The 14,281-nt window shown below is 40.9% G+C and overlaps 1 protein-coding gene across 1 annotated transcript in view; it reads left to right on the top strand.

Moving 5' to 3' along the window:
• LOC138852395 (insulin-like growth factor 1 receptor) overlaps positions 1-14,281 on the top strand; it is a 448,761-nt gene that overhangs the window by 76,768 nt on the left and 357,712 nt on the right. The window contains exon 2 of the mRNA XM_070082796.1: positions 1,947-1,983. The gene's annotated coding sequence lies outside the window, so the exon portion shown is untranslated. The remainder of the gene's footprint in view (positions 1-1,946; positions 1,984-14,281) is intronic.

Genomic DNA, 14,281 nt, shown 5'->3' with positions numbered 1-14,281 from the left:
ACTAAGTAACACATGCTGTATCTCTCAGTAACACATACTGTATCAATCAGTAACACATACTGTATCACTCAATAACACATACTGTATCACTTACCCAGTAACACATACTGTATCACTCAGACAGTAACACATAATGTATCACCCAGTAACACATAATGTATCACTTACCCAGTAACACATACTGTATCACTTACCCAGTAACACATACTGTATCACTCAGACAGTAACACATACTGTATCACTTACCCAGTAACACATACTGTATCACTTACCCAGTAACACATACTGTATCAATCAGAAAAAAACATACTGTATCAATCAGTAACACATACTGTATCGCTCAATAACACATACTGTATCACTTACCCAGTAACACATACTGTATCACTTACCCAGTGACACATACTGTATCACTTACCCAGTAACACATACTGTATCACTTACCCAGTAACACATACTGTATCACTTACCCAGTAACACATACTGTATCACTTACCCAGTGACACATACTGTATCACTTACCCAGTGACACATACTGTATCACTTACCCAGTAACACATACTGTATCACTTACCCAGTAACACATATTGTATCACTTACCCAGTAACACATACTGTATCACTTACCCAGTAACACATACTGTATCACTTACCCAGTAACACATACTGTATCACTTACCCAGTAACACATACTGTATCACTTACCCAGTAACACATACTATATCACTTACCCAGTAACACATACTGTATCACTTACCCAGTAACACATACTGTATCACTTACCCAGTAACACATACTATATCACTTACCCAGTAACACATACTATATCACTTACCCAGTAACACATACTGTATCACTTACCCAGTAACACATACTGTATCACTTACCCAGTAACACATACTATATCACTTACCCAGTAACACATACTATATCACTTACCCAGTAACACATACTGTATCACTTACCCAGTAACACATACTGTATCACTTACCCAGTAACACATACTATATCACTTACCCAGTAACACATACTGTATCACTTACCCAGTAACACATACTGTATCACACCCAGTAACACATACTGTATCACTTACCCAGTAACACATACTATATCACTTACCCAGTAACACATACTGTATCACTTACCCAGTAACACATACTGTATCACTTACCCAGTAACACATATTGTATCACTTACCCAGTAACACATACTGTATCACTTACCCAGTAACACATATTGTATCACTTACCCAGTAACACATAATGTATCACTTACCCAGTAACACATATTGTATCACTTACCCAGTAACACATACTGTATCACTTACCCAGTAACACATACTGTATCACTCAGACAGTAACACATAATGTATCACTTACCCAGTAACACATACTGTATCACTTACCCAGTAACACATACTGTATCACTCAGACAGTAACACATAATGTATCACTTACCCAGTAACACATACTGTATCACTTACCCAGTAACACATACTGTATCACTCAGACAGTAACACATAATGTATCACTTACCCAGTAACACATACTGTATCACTTACCCAGTAACACATACTGTATCACTTACCCAGTGACACATACTGTATCACTTACCCAGTGACACATACTGTATCACTTACCCAATAACACATACTGTATCACTTACCCAGTGACACATAATGTATCACTTACCCAGTAACACATACTGTATCACTTACCCAGTAACACACACTGTATCACTTACACAGTAACACATACTGTATCACTTACCCAGTAACACATACTGTATCACTTACCCAGTAACACATACTGTATCACTTACCCAGTAACACATACTGTATCACTTACCCAGTAACACATACTGTATCACTTACCCAGTAACACATACTGTATCACTTACCTCATGAGGATTTTAAACTATGTCTGACATGTCACTTATTTTTTTCAGTTGAGGTGACTTAGTCTCCACAACACTGTCACTCTCGGTGAGTAGTCATATCTTGTTCTTTTATTCTTTTTACTATTCCTTGATAATGTGAGGAATCACGAAAGCGCTTGGAATTTCACTATTTTTTCAGTGTCTTTATTTTTCATATTGTGATATCATGTGTTTATATATATATATATATATATATATATATATATATATATATATATATATATATATATATATATATATATATATATATATATATATATATATATATATATTTATATATATATATATATATATATATATATATATATATATATATATATATATATATATATATATATATATATATATATATATATATATCCAAACCGGGAAGTTAGACCTAGAAAGCAAGGGTGTTTCCTGCCGAATAAGCTGCGTGAACAATATTTTTGCAATAAATCTGCGAAAATCAACCTGAACGTAAGGAAAAAATGTGTCTTAACAGTTTTTAAGTCGTATTAAATAAATATAAACTCATCTATGATATATTTAGTAAAGTATACCTATTAAAAATTACGGTAAGTTAGGAAAGGTTAAGTGAGGTTTCTGATTTAGGGCAGGTCAAAAATGATATCATTGTCATTGAAAAAATGTGTCTGTCAATCTATAAAAAATTTTAGGTAAAACCCAATTTTTAAGGAAGTTCGGGTTATTAGGGACGTATAATATTTGAGAGTGATTGAACATACTAAAAAAAGGATATTCACAGCATATATACGGAAGTGTATATCTCCGGAGCTTATGTACTCATTAATATTTCCTTACTCCCCAGTCTTAGTCATTAATCTAGCCTATATTATAGTGAATTGTGAGCTTTGAGAGCCTAACAACAGAGCCTAACAGAGCCTAACAACAGAGCCTAACAGAGCCTAACAACAGAGCCCAACAGAGCTTAACAGAGACGCTGAGCTCATTTCATATTTCAAGGCCAGATTTGAGATTTTTGTTTTAAAACGCAGAGTGGTTGATATATCACTTAATTATATATATTTATTAATATCCCCGAGGAGGAACCCTCAGGAAGTTGCAGATTTTTTCATAATTCTTTTGTCTTCCTCCATCACTTTGTTTTTATTTTTATTATTACCCGAGAAAGCCTCATCACACCGGATTTAAAATGTCAACACCTGTGAAAGGTTACTAGGGCAATATTACTGGAGAAATTACCATGTTTACTGTGACCCAAGTTGTTGTAGTCATTCCCATCATCCTGGAATGACTCAGATAACCTGAAATGAGGTGCCCAAAAAATCTGGTGACGGTGGAGAGTTAGTCTCAGATGTGAAGGAGATCTGGCCATTTTATGTGTGAAATGTTTATTCACTTTAAGTTAGGTTAAATATGTTTCAGTTCGCCTCTACTGACTAGTTTCAGTTTTTAATGGCTGACGCATCTTTGGGCCAGAATGGTATCTGTGAAATTTTGTTTGTGTTCTGGTAAATTGGTTCATGTCGTAAAATAGTTAAAAAAAATGCTTGAAATTGTTGGAATTCGTGCCATAACTGGAGAATGAGTCATCCGATCGGCTTCAGATTTCCCCCACTGGTGTGGTTTCCTGAATTCCAGGTTCACTGTACCATAAGTCCCAATTTGCCAGTGATATTGAATAAACAGTGATATTCACTTATATTCAGTAACTAAAGAATGGTTCTTCAGATCGGCTTCAAAATATTAGTGATGATGTAGTCTATAAGAAGAATGATAACCCATAAGTTTAGTTTGAGTCGGTCAAAATTTTACTTAGAGAAAATTTTGGATTTATTATCACCTGTGTTAGTCCTAATTTGCCTTTATTTTGTGGAACAAATTAGCGAAATTTTAATATTTTATTCTCATGTGATAATTTCTGAGTTCTTCATCCACTTACCTTAACCTTTAAGTTCTGATAGCTGGATAATGCAGATTCTGACTGGATTCAAACTTAATGTGCTGGACTATTGTAAGACATTGGTATCTGAAATAACAAGATAACGCCTCATTAGTTTGGCCTCAGAGCTGGTGTTTCTTGCTGGCCTCAGAACTGGTGTTTCTTGCTGGCCTCAGAACTGGTGTTTCTTGCTGGCCTCAGAGCTGGTGTTTCTTGCTGGCCTCAGAGCTGGTGTTTCTTGCTGGCCTCAGAGCTGGTGATTCTTGCTGGCCTCAGAGCTGGTGTGTCTTGCTGGCCTCAGAGCTGGTGTTTCTTGCTGGCCTCAGAGCTGGTGTTTCTTGCTGGCCTCAGAGCTGGTGATTCTTGCTGGCCTCAGAGCTGGTGTGTCTTGCTGGCCTCAGAACTGGTGTTTCTTGCTGGCCTCAGAACTGGTGTTTCTTGCTGGCCTCAGAACTGGTGTTTCTTGCTGGCCTCAGAGCTGGTGTTTCTTGCTGGCCTCAGAGCTGGTGTTTCTTGCTGGCCTCAGAGCTGGTGATTCTTGCTGGCCTCAGAGCTGGTGTGTCTTGCTGGCCTCAGAGCTGGTGTTTCTTGCTGGCCTCAGAGCTGGTGTTTCTTGCTGGCCTCAGAGCTGGTGATTCTTGCTGGCCTCAGAGCTGGTGTGTCTTGCTGGCCTCAGAGCTGGTGTTTCTCGCTGGCCTCAGAGCTGGTGTTTCTTGCTGGCGTCAGAGCTGGTGTTTCTTTCTGGCCTCAGAGCTGGTGATTCTTGCTGGCCTCAGAGCTGGCGTTTCTTGCTGGCCTCAGAGCTGGCGTTTCTTGCTGGCCTCAGAGCTGGTGTTTCTTGCTGGCCTCAGAGCTGGTGTTTCTTGCTGGCCTCAGAGCTGGTGATTCTTGCTGGCCTCAGAGCTAGTGTGTCTTGCTGGCCTCAGAGCTGGTGTTTCTTGCTGGCCTCAGAGCTGGTGTTTCTTGCTGGCCTCAGAACTGGTGTTTCTTGCTGGCCTCACAGCTGGTGTTTCTTGCTGGCCTCAGAGCTGGCGTTTCTTGCTGGCCACAGAGCTGGTGATTCTTGCTGGCCTCAGAGCTGGTGTGTCTTGCTGGCCTCAGAGCTGGTGATTCTTGCTGGCCTCAGAGCTGGTGTTTCTTGCTGGCCTCAGAACTGGTGTTTCTTGCTGGCCTCAGAGCTGGTGTTTCTTGCTGGCCTCAGAGCTGGTGTGTCTTGCTGGCCTCAGAGCTGGTGTTTCTTGCTGGCCTCAGAGCTGGTGTTTCTTGCTGGCCTCAGAACTGGTGTTTCTTGCTGGCCTCACAGCTGGTGTTTCTTGCTGGCCTCAGAGCTGGCGTTTCTTGCTGGCCTCAGAGCTGGTGATTCTTGCTGGCCTCAGAGCTGGTGTGTCTTGCTGGCCTCAGAGCTGGTGTTTCTTGCTGGCCTCAGAGCTGGTGTTTCTTGCTGGCCTCAGAACTGGTGTTTCTTGCTGGCCTCACAGCTGGTGTTTCTTGCTGGCCTCAGAGCTGGTGTGTCTTGCTGGCCTTAGAGCTGGTGTGTCTTGCTGGCCTCAGAACTGGTGTTTCTTGCTGGCCTCAGAGCTGGTGTTTCTTGCTGGCCTCAGAACTGGTGTTTCTTGCTGGCTTCAGAGCTGGTGTTTCTTGCTGGCCTCAGAACTGGTGTTTCTTGCTGGCCTCAGAACTGGTGTTTCTTGCTGGCCTCAGAGCTGGCGTTTCTTGCTGGCCTCAGAGCTGGTGATTCTTGCTGGCCTCAGAGCTGGTGTATCTTGCTGGCCTCTGAGCTGGTGTGTCTTGCTGGCCTCAGAGCTGGCGTTTCTTGCTGGCCTCAGAGCTGGCGTTTCTTGCTGGCCTCAGAGCTGGTGTGTCTTGCTGGCCTCAGAGCTGGTGTTTCTTGCTGGCCTCAGAGCTGGTGTTTCTTGCTGGCCTCAGAACTGGTGTTTCTTGCTGGCCTCACAGCTGGTGTTTCTTGCTGGCCTCAGCTGGTGTGTCTTGCTGGCCTTAGAGCTGGTGTGTCTTGCTGGCCTCAGAACTGGTGTTTCTTGCTGGCCTCAGAGCTGGTGTTTCTTGCTGGCCTCAGAACTGGTGTTTCTTGCTGGCTTCAGAGCTGGTGTTTCTTGCTGGCCTCAGAACTGGTGTTTCTTGCTGGCCTCAGAACTGGTGTTTCTTGCTGGCCTCAGAACTGGTGTTTCTTGCTGGCCTCAGAACTGGTGTTTCTTGCTGGCCTCAGAACTGGTGTTTCTTGCTGGCCTCAGAACTGGTGTTTCTTGCTGGCCTCAGAACTGGTGTTTCTTGCTGGCCTTAGAACTGGTGTTTCTTGCTGGCCTCAGAACTGGTGTTTCTTGCTGGCCTCAGAACTGGTGTTTCTTGCTGGCCTCAGAACTGGTGTTTCTTGCTGGCCTCAGAGCTGGTGTTTCTTGCTGGCCTCAGAACTGGTGTTTCTTGCTGGCCTCAGAACTGGTGTTTCTTGCTGGCCTCAGAACTGGTGTTTCTTGCTGCAAGATGTAAAATCTATGGTTACATATGTTTTAATTTTCCATTTTCCTTGATAAACATGAGATATTAGTGTCCATGTGATAATACTAAATCTGATTGTCTTCAACTGTTCAAGACTAATTCTTAACCACATGATGAACATATGCCACATTATACAAATATCCTCTCCTGTACTGACACATTATACAAATATCCTCTCCTGTACTGACACATTATACAAATATCCTCTCCTGTACTGACACATTATACAAATATCCTCGCCTGTACTGACACATTATACAAATATCCTCGCCTGTACTGACACATTATACAAATATCCTCTCCTGTACTGACACATTATACAAATATCCTCTCCTGTACTGACACATTATACAAATATCCTCGCCTGTACTGACACATTATACAAATATCCTCGCCTGTACTGACACATTATACAAATATCCTCTCCTGTACTGACACATTATACAAATATCCTCTCCTGTACTGACACATTATACAAATATCCTCTCCTGTACTGACACATTATACAAATATCCTCTCCTGTACTGACACATTATACAAATATCCTCTCCTGTACTGACACATTATACAAATATCCTCTCCTGTACTGACACATTATACAAATATCCTCTCCTGTACTGACACATTATACAAATATCCTCTCCTGTACTGACACATTATACAAATATCCTCGCCTGTACTGACACATTATACAAATATCCTCTCCTGTACTGACACATTATACAAATATCCTCTCCTGTACTGACACATTATACAAATATCCTCTCCTGTACTGACACATTATACAAATATCCTCTCCTGTACTGACACATTATACAAATATCCTCTCCTGTACTGACACATTATACAAATATCCTCTCCTGTACTGACACATTATACAAATATCCTCTCCTGTACTGACACATTATACAAATATCCTCTCCTGTACTGACACATTATACAAATATCCTCTCCTGTACTGACACATTATACAAATATCCTCGCCTGTACTGACACATTATACAAATATCCTCTCCTGTACTGACACATTATACAAATATCCTCGCCTGTACTGACACATTATACAAATATCCTCTCCTGTACTGACACATTATACAAATATCCTCGCCTGTACTGACACATTATACAAATATCCTCGCCTGTACTGACACATTATACAAATATCCTCTCCTGTACTGACACATTATACAAATATCCTCTCCTGTACTGACACATTATACAAATATCCTCTCCTGTACTGACACATTATACAAATATCCTCTCCTGTACTGACACATTATACAAATATCCTCTCCTGTACTGACACATTATACAAATATCCTCTCCTGTACTGACACATTATACAAATATCCTCTCCTGTACTGACACATTATACAAATATCCTCTCCTGTACTGACACATTATACAAATATCCTCTCCTGTACTGACACATTATACAAATATCCTCTCCTGTACTGACACATTATACAAATATCCTCGCGTGTACTGACACATTATACAAATATCCTCTCCTGTACTGACACATTATACAAATATCCTCTCCTGTACCGACACATTATACAAATATCCTCTCCTGTACCGACACATTATACAAATATCCTCTCCTGTACCGACACATTATACAAATATCCTCTCCTGTACTGACACATTATACAAATATCCTCTCCTGTACTGACACATTATACAAATATCCTCGCGTGTACTGACACATTATACAAATATCCTCTCCTGTACCGACACATTATACAAATATCCTCTCCTGTACTGACACATTATACAAATATCCTCGCGTGTACTGACACATTATACAAATATCCTCTCCTGTACTGACACATTATACAAATATCCTCTCCTGTACTGACACATTATACAAATATCCTCTCCTGTACCGACACATTATACAAATATCCTCTCCTGTACTGACACATTATACAAATATCCTCGCGTGTACTGACACATTATACAAATATCCTCGCGTGTACTGACACATTATACAAATATCCTCGCGTGTACTGACACATTATACAAATATCCTCTCCTGTACTGACACATTATACAAATATCCTCTCCTGTACTGACACATTATACAAATATCCTCTCCTGTACTGACACATTATACAAATATCCTCTCCTGTACTGACACATTATACAAATATCCTCTCCTGTACTGACACATTATACAAATATCCTCTCCTGTACTGACACATTATACTAATATCCTCGCCTGTACTGACACATTATACAAATATCCTCGCGTGTACTGACACATTATACAAATATCCTCGCCTGTACTGACACATTATACAAATATCCTCGCGTGTACTGACACATTATACAAATATCCTCGCGTGTACTGACACATTATACAAATATCCTCGCGTGTACTGACACATTATACAAATATCCTCGCCTGTACTGACACATTATACAAATATCCTCGCCTGTACTGACACATTATACAAATATCCTCGCCTGAACTGACAGATTATACAAATATCCTCGCCTGTACTGACACATTATACAAATATCCTCGCCTGTACTGACACATTATACAAATATCCTCGCCTGTACTGACACATTATACTAATATCCTCGCCTGTACTGACACATTATACTAATATCCTCTCCTGTACTGACACATTATACTAATATCCTCGCCTGTACTGACACATTATACAAATATCCTCGCCTGTACTGACACATTATACAAATATCCTCGCCTGTACTGACACATTATACAAATATCCTCTCCTGTACCGACACATTATACAAATATCCTCGCGTGTACTGACACATTATACAAATATCCTCTCCTGTACTGACACATTATACAAATATCCTCTCCTGTACTGACACATTATACAAATATCCTCTCCTGTACCGACACATTATACAAATATCCTCTCCTGTACTGACACATTATACAAATATCCTCTCCTGTACTGACACATTATACAAATATCCTCTCCTGTACCGACACATTATACAAATATCCTCTCCTGTACCGACACATTATACAAATATCCTCGCCTGTACTGACACATTATACAAATATCCTCTCCTGTACTGACACATTATACAAATATCCTCGCCTGTACTGACACATTATACAAATATCCTCGCCTGTACTGACACATTATACAAATATCCTCGCGTGTACTGACACATTATACTAATATCCTCTCCTGTACTGACACATTATACAAATATCCTCTCCTGTACTGACACATTATACAAATATCCTCTCCTGTACTGACACATTATACAAATATCCTCTCCTGTACTGACACATTATACAAATATCCTCTCCTGTACTGACACATTATACAAATATCCTCTCCTGTACTGACACATTATACAAATATCCTCTCCTGTACTGACACATTATACTAATATCCTGGCCTACACTGACACTTTAGAATAATATCCTGGCCTACACTGATACTTTAGAATAATATCCTGGCCTACACTGACACTTTAGAATAATATCCTGGCCTACACTGATACTTTAGAATAATATCCTGGACTACACTGACACTTTAGAATAATATCCTGGCCTACACTGACACTTCAGAATAATATCCTCGCCTACACTGACACATTAGAATAATATCCTGGCCTACACTGATACTTTAGAATAATATCCTCGCCTACACTGACACTTTAGAATAATATCCTCGCCTACACTGACACTTTAGAATAATATCCTGGCCTACACTGACACTTTAGAATAATATCCTGGCCTACACTGATACTTTAGAATAATATCCTGGACTACACTGACACTTTAGAATAATATCCTGGCCTACACTGACACTTTAGAATAATATCCTGGCCTACACTGATACTTTAGAATAATATCCTGGCCTACACTGACACTTTAGAATAATATCCTGGCCTACACTGATACTTTAGAATAATATCCTGGCCTACACTGACACTTTAGAATAATATCCTGGCCTACACTGATACTTTAGAATAATATCCTGGCCTACACTGACACTTTAGAATAATATCCTGGCCTACACTGACACTTTAGAATAATATCCTGGCCTACACTGATACTTTAGAATAATATCCTGGCCTACACTGACACTTTAGAATAATATCCTGGCCTACACTGACACTTCAGAATAATATCCTGGCCTACACTGACACTTCAGAATAATATCCTGGCCTACACTGACACATTAGAATAATATCCTGGCCTACACTGACACATTAGAATAATATCCTGGCCTACACTGACACTTTAGAATAATATCCTGGCCTACACTGATACTTTAGAATAATATCCTGGCCTACACTGACAGATTAGAATAATATCCTGGCCTACACTGACACTTTAGAATAATATCCTGGCCTACACTGATACTTTAGAATAATATCCTGGCCTACACTGACAGATTAGAATAATATCCTGGACTACACTGACAGATTAGAATAATATCCTGGCCTACACTGACACTTTAGAATAATATCCTGGCCTACACTGACAGATTAGAATAATATCCTGGCCTACACTGACACTTTAGAATAATATCCTGGCCTACACTGATACTTTAGAATAATATCCTGGCCTACACTGACAGATTAGAATAATATCCTGGACTACACTGACACTTTAGAATAATATCCTGGCCTACACTGACACTTTAGAATAATATCCTGGCCTACACTGATACTTTAGAATAATATCCTGGCCTACACTGACACTTTAGAATAATATCCTGGACTACACTGACACTTTAGAATAATATCCTGGCCTACACTGACACTTTAGAATAATATCCTGGCCTACACTGATACTTTAGAATAATATCCTGGCCTACACTGACACTTTAGAATAATATCCTGGCCTACACTGATACTTTAGAATAATATCCTGGCCTACACTGACACTTTAGAATAATATCCTGGACTACACTGACACTTTAGAATAATATCCTGGCCTACACTGACACTTTAGAATAATATCCTGGCCTACACTGACACTTTAGAATAATATCCTGGCCTACACTGATACTTTAGAATAATATCCTGGCCTACACTGACAGATTAGAATAATATCCTGGCCTACACTGACACTTTAGAATAATATCCTGGACTACACTGACAGATTAGAATAATATCCTGGACTACACTGACAGATTAGAATAATATCCTTGCCTACACTGACACTTTAGAATAATATCCTGGCCTACACTGACAGATTAGAATAATATCCTGGACTACACTGACAGATTAGAATAATATCCTGGCCTACACTGACACTTTAGAATAATATCCTCGCCTACACTGACACTTTAGAATAATATCCTGGCCTACACTGATACTTTAGAATAATATCCTGGCCTACACTGACACTTTAGAATAATATCCTGGCCTACACTGACAGATTAGAATAATATCCTGGCCTACACTGACACTTTAGAATAATATCCTCGCCTACACTGACACTTTAGAATAATATCCTGGCATACACTGACACTTTAGGATAATATCCTGGCCTACACTGACACTTTAGAATAATATCCTGGCCTACACTGACACTTTAGAATAATATCCTCGCCTACACTGACACTTTAGAATAATATCCTGGCCTACACTGACACTTTAGAATAATATCCTGGCCTACACTGACACTTTAGAATAATATCCTGGCCTACACTGACACTTTAGAATAATATCCTCGCCTACACTGATACTTTAGAATAATATCCTCGCCTACACTGATACTTTAGAATAATATCCTGGCCTACACTGATACTTTAGAATAATATCCTGGCCTACACTGATACTTTAGAATAATATCCTGGCCTACACTGATACTTTAGAATAATATCCTGGCCTACACTGACAGATTAGAATAATATCCTGGCCTACACTGACACTTTAGAATAATATCCTGGCCTACACTGACACTTTAGAATAATATCCTGGCCTACACTGATACTTTAGAATAATATCCTGTCCTACACTGACACTTTAGAATAATATCCTGGCCTACACTGACACTTTAGAATAATATCCTCGCCTACACTGACTTACACGAGGCTGGGGTTGTGCAGTTTAAAGTTACTATTAACGGATCGCGCAGAGACCCAAAGATATCAAATTTCTTGAGGTTTTCACGCCAATTGACTTACTTACACGGTATGTACCTTCACTGTTAATGTTTTATTGAAGTAAAGAAATAAAGTAGACCAAACTTTGGGGCCCAGTCCCTGGACCCATTATGTACCTTCGTAATGTTGAGGTACAGTCCCTGGACCCATTATGTACCTTCGTAATGTTGAGGTACAGTCCCTGGACCCATTATGTACCTTCGTAATGTTGAGGTACAGTCCCTGGACCCATTATGTACCTTCGTAATGTTGAGGTACAGTCCCTGGCCCCATTATGTACCTTCGTAATGTTGAGGTGCAGTCCCTGGACCCATTATGTACCTTCGTAATGTTGAGGTACAGTCCCTGGACCCATTATGTACCTTTGTAATGTTGAGGTACAGTCTCTGGACCCATTATGTACCTTCGAATGTTGAGGTACAGTCCCTGGACCCATTATGTACCTTCGTAATGTTGAGGTACAGTCCCTGGACCCATTATGTACCTTCGTAATGTTGAGGTACAGTCCCTGGACCCATTATGTACCTTCGTAATGTTGAGGTACAGTCCCTGGACCCATTATGTACCTTCGTAATGTTGAGGTACAGTCCCTGGACCCATTATGTACCTTCGTAATGTTGAGGTACAGTCCCTGGACCCATTATGTACCTTCGTAATGTTGAGGTACAGTCCCTGGACCCATTATGTGCCTTCGTAATGTTGAGGTACAGTCCCTGGACCCATTATGTACCTTCGTAATGTTGAGGTACAGTCCCTGGACCCATTATGTACCTTCGTAATGTTGAGGTACAGTCCCTGGACCCATTATGTACCTCTGTAATCTTTTGACTACCGCCCACAGGATGGGTATGGGGTGCATAATAAACATATTAAACTAACTCAGGAGACCAGTGTCAGGAGACCAGTGTCAGAAGACCAGTATCAGAAGAGCAGTGTCAGGAGACCAGTGTCAGAAGGCCAGTGTCAGGAGACCAGTGTTAGGAGACCAGTATCAGAAGAGCAGTGTCAGGAGACCAGTATCAGAAGGCCAGTGTCAGGAGACCAGTGTCAGGAGACCAGTGTCAGAAGAGCAGTGTCAGGAGACCAGTGTCAGAAGAGCAGTGTCAGGAGACCAGTGTCAGAAGAGCAGTGTCAGGAGACCAGTGTCAGAAGAGCAGTGTCAGGAGACCAGTGTCAGAAGAGCAGTGTCAGGAGACCAGTGTCAGAAGAGCAGTGTCAGGAGACCAGTGTCAGAAGGCCAGTGTCAGGAGACCAGTGTCAGAAGAGCAGTGTCAGGAGACCAGTGTCAGAAGAGCAGTGTCAGGAGACCAGTGTCAGAAGGCCAGTGTCAGGAGACCAGTGTTAGGAGACCAGTTTCAGAAGAGCAGTGTCAGGAGACCAGTGTCAGGAGACCAATGTCAGGAGACCAGTGTCAAGAGCAGTGTCAGGAGACCAGTGTCAGAAGAGCAGTGTCAGGAGACTAGTGTCAGAAGGCCAGTGTCAGGAGACCAGTGTTAGGAGACCAGTGTCAGAAGAGCAGTGTCAGGAGACCAGTGTCAGAAGGCCAGTGTCAGAAGAGCAGTGTCAGGAGACCAGTGTCAGAAGGCCAGTGTCAGAAGAGCAGTGTCAGGAGATCAGTGTCAGAAGGCCAGTGTCAGAAGAGCAGTGTCAGGAGATCAGTGTCATAAGAGCAGTGTCAGGAGATCAGTGTCAGAAGAGCAGTGTCAGGAGACCAGTGTCAGAAGGCCAGTGTCAGGAGACCAGTGTCAGGAGACCAGTGTCAGAAGAGCAGTGTCAGGAGACCAGTGTCAGAAGAGCAG

The sequence above is a fragment of the Cherax quadricarinatus genome, chromosome 8, assembly GCF_038502225.1.
Source record: "Cherax quadricarinatus isolate ZL_2023a chromosome 8, ASM3850222v1, whole genome shotgun sequence".
Taxonomy (NCBI): Eukaryota; Metazoa; Arthropoda; class Malacostraca; order Decapoda; family Parastacidae; genus Cherax; species Cherax quadricarinatus.
The sequence above is the reverse complement of the archived record's forward strand: the minus strand, read 5'-3'. Positions and strand labels throughout refer to the sequence as shown.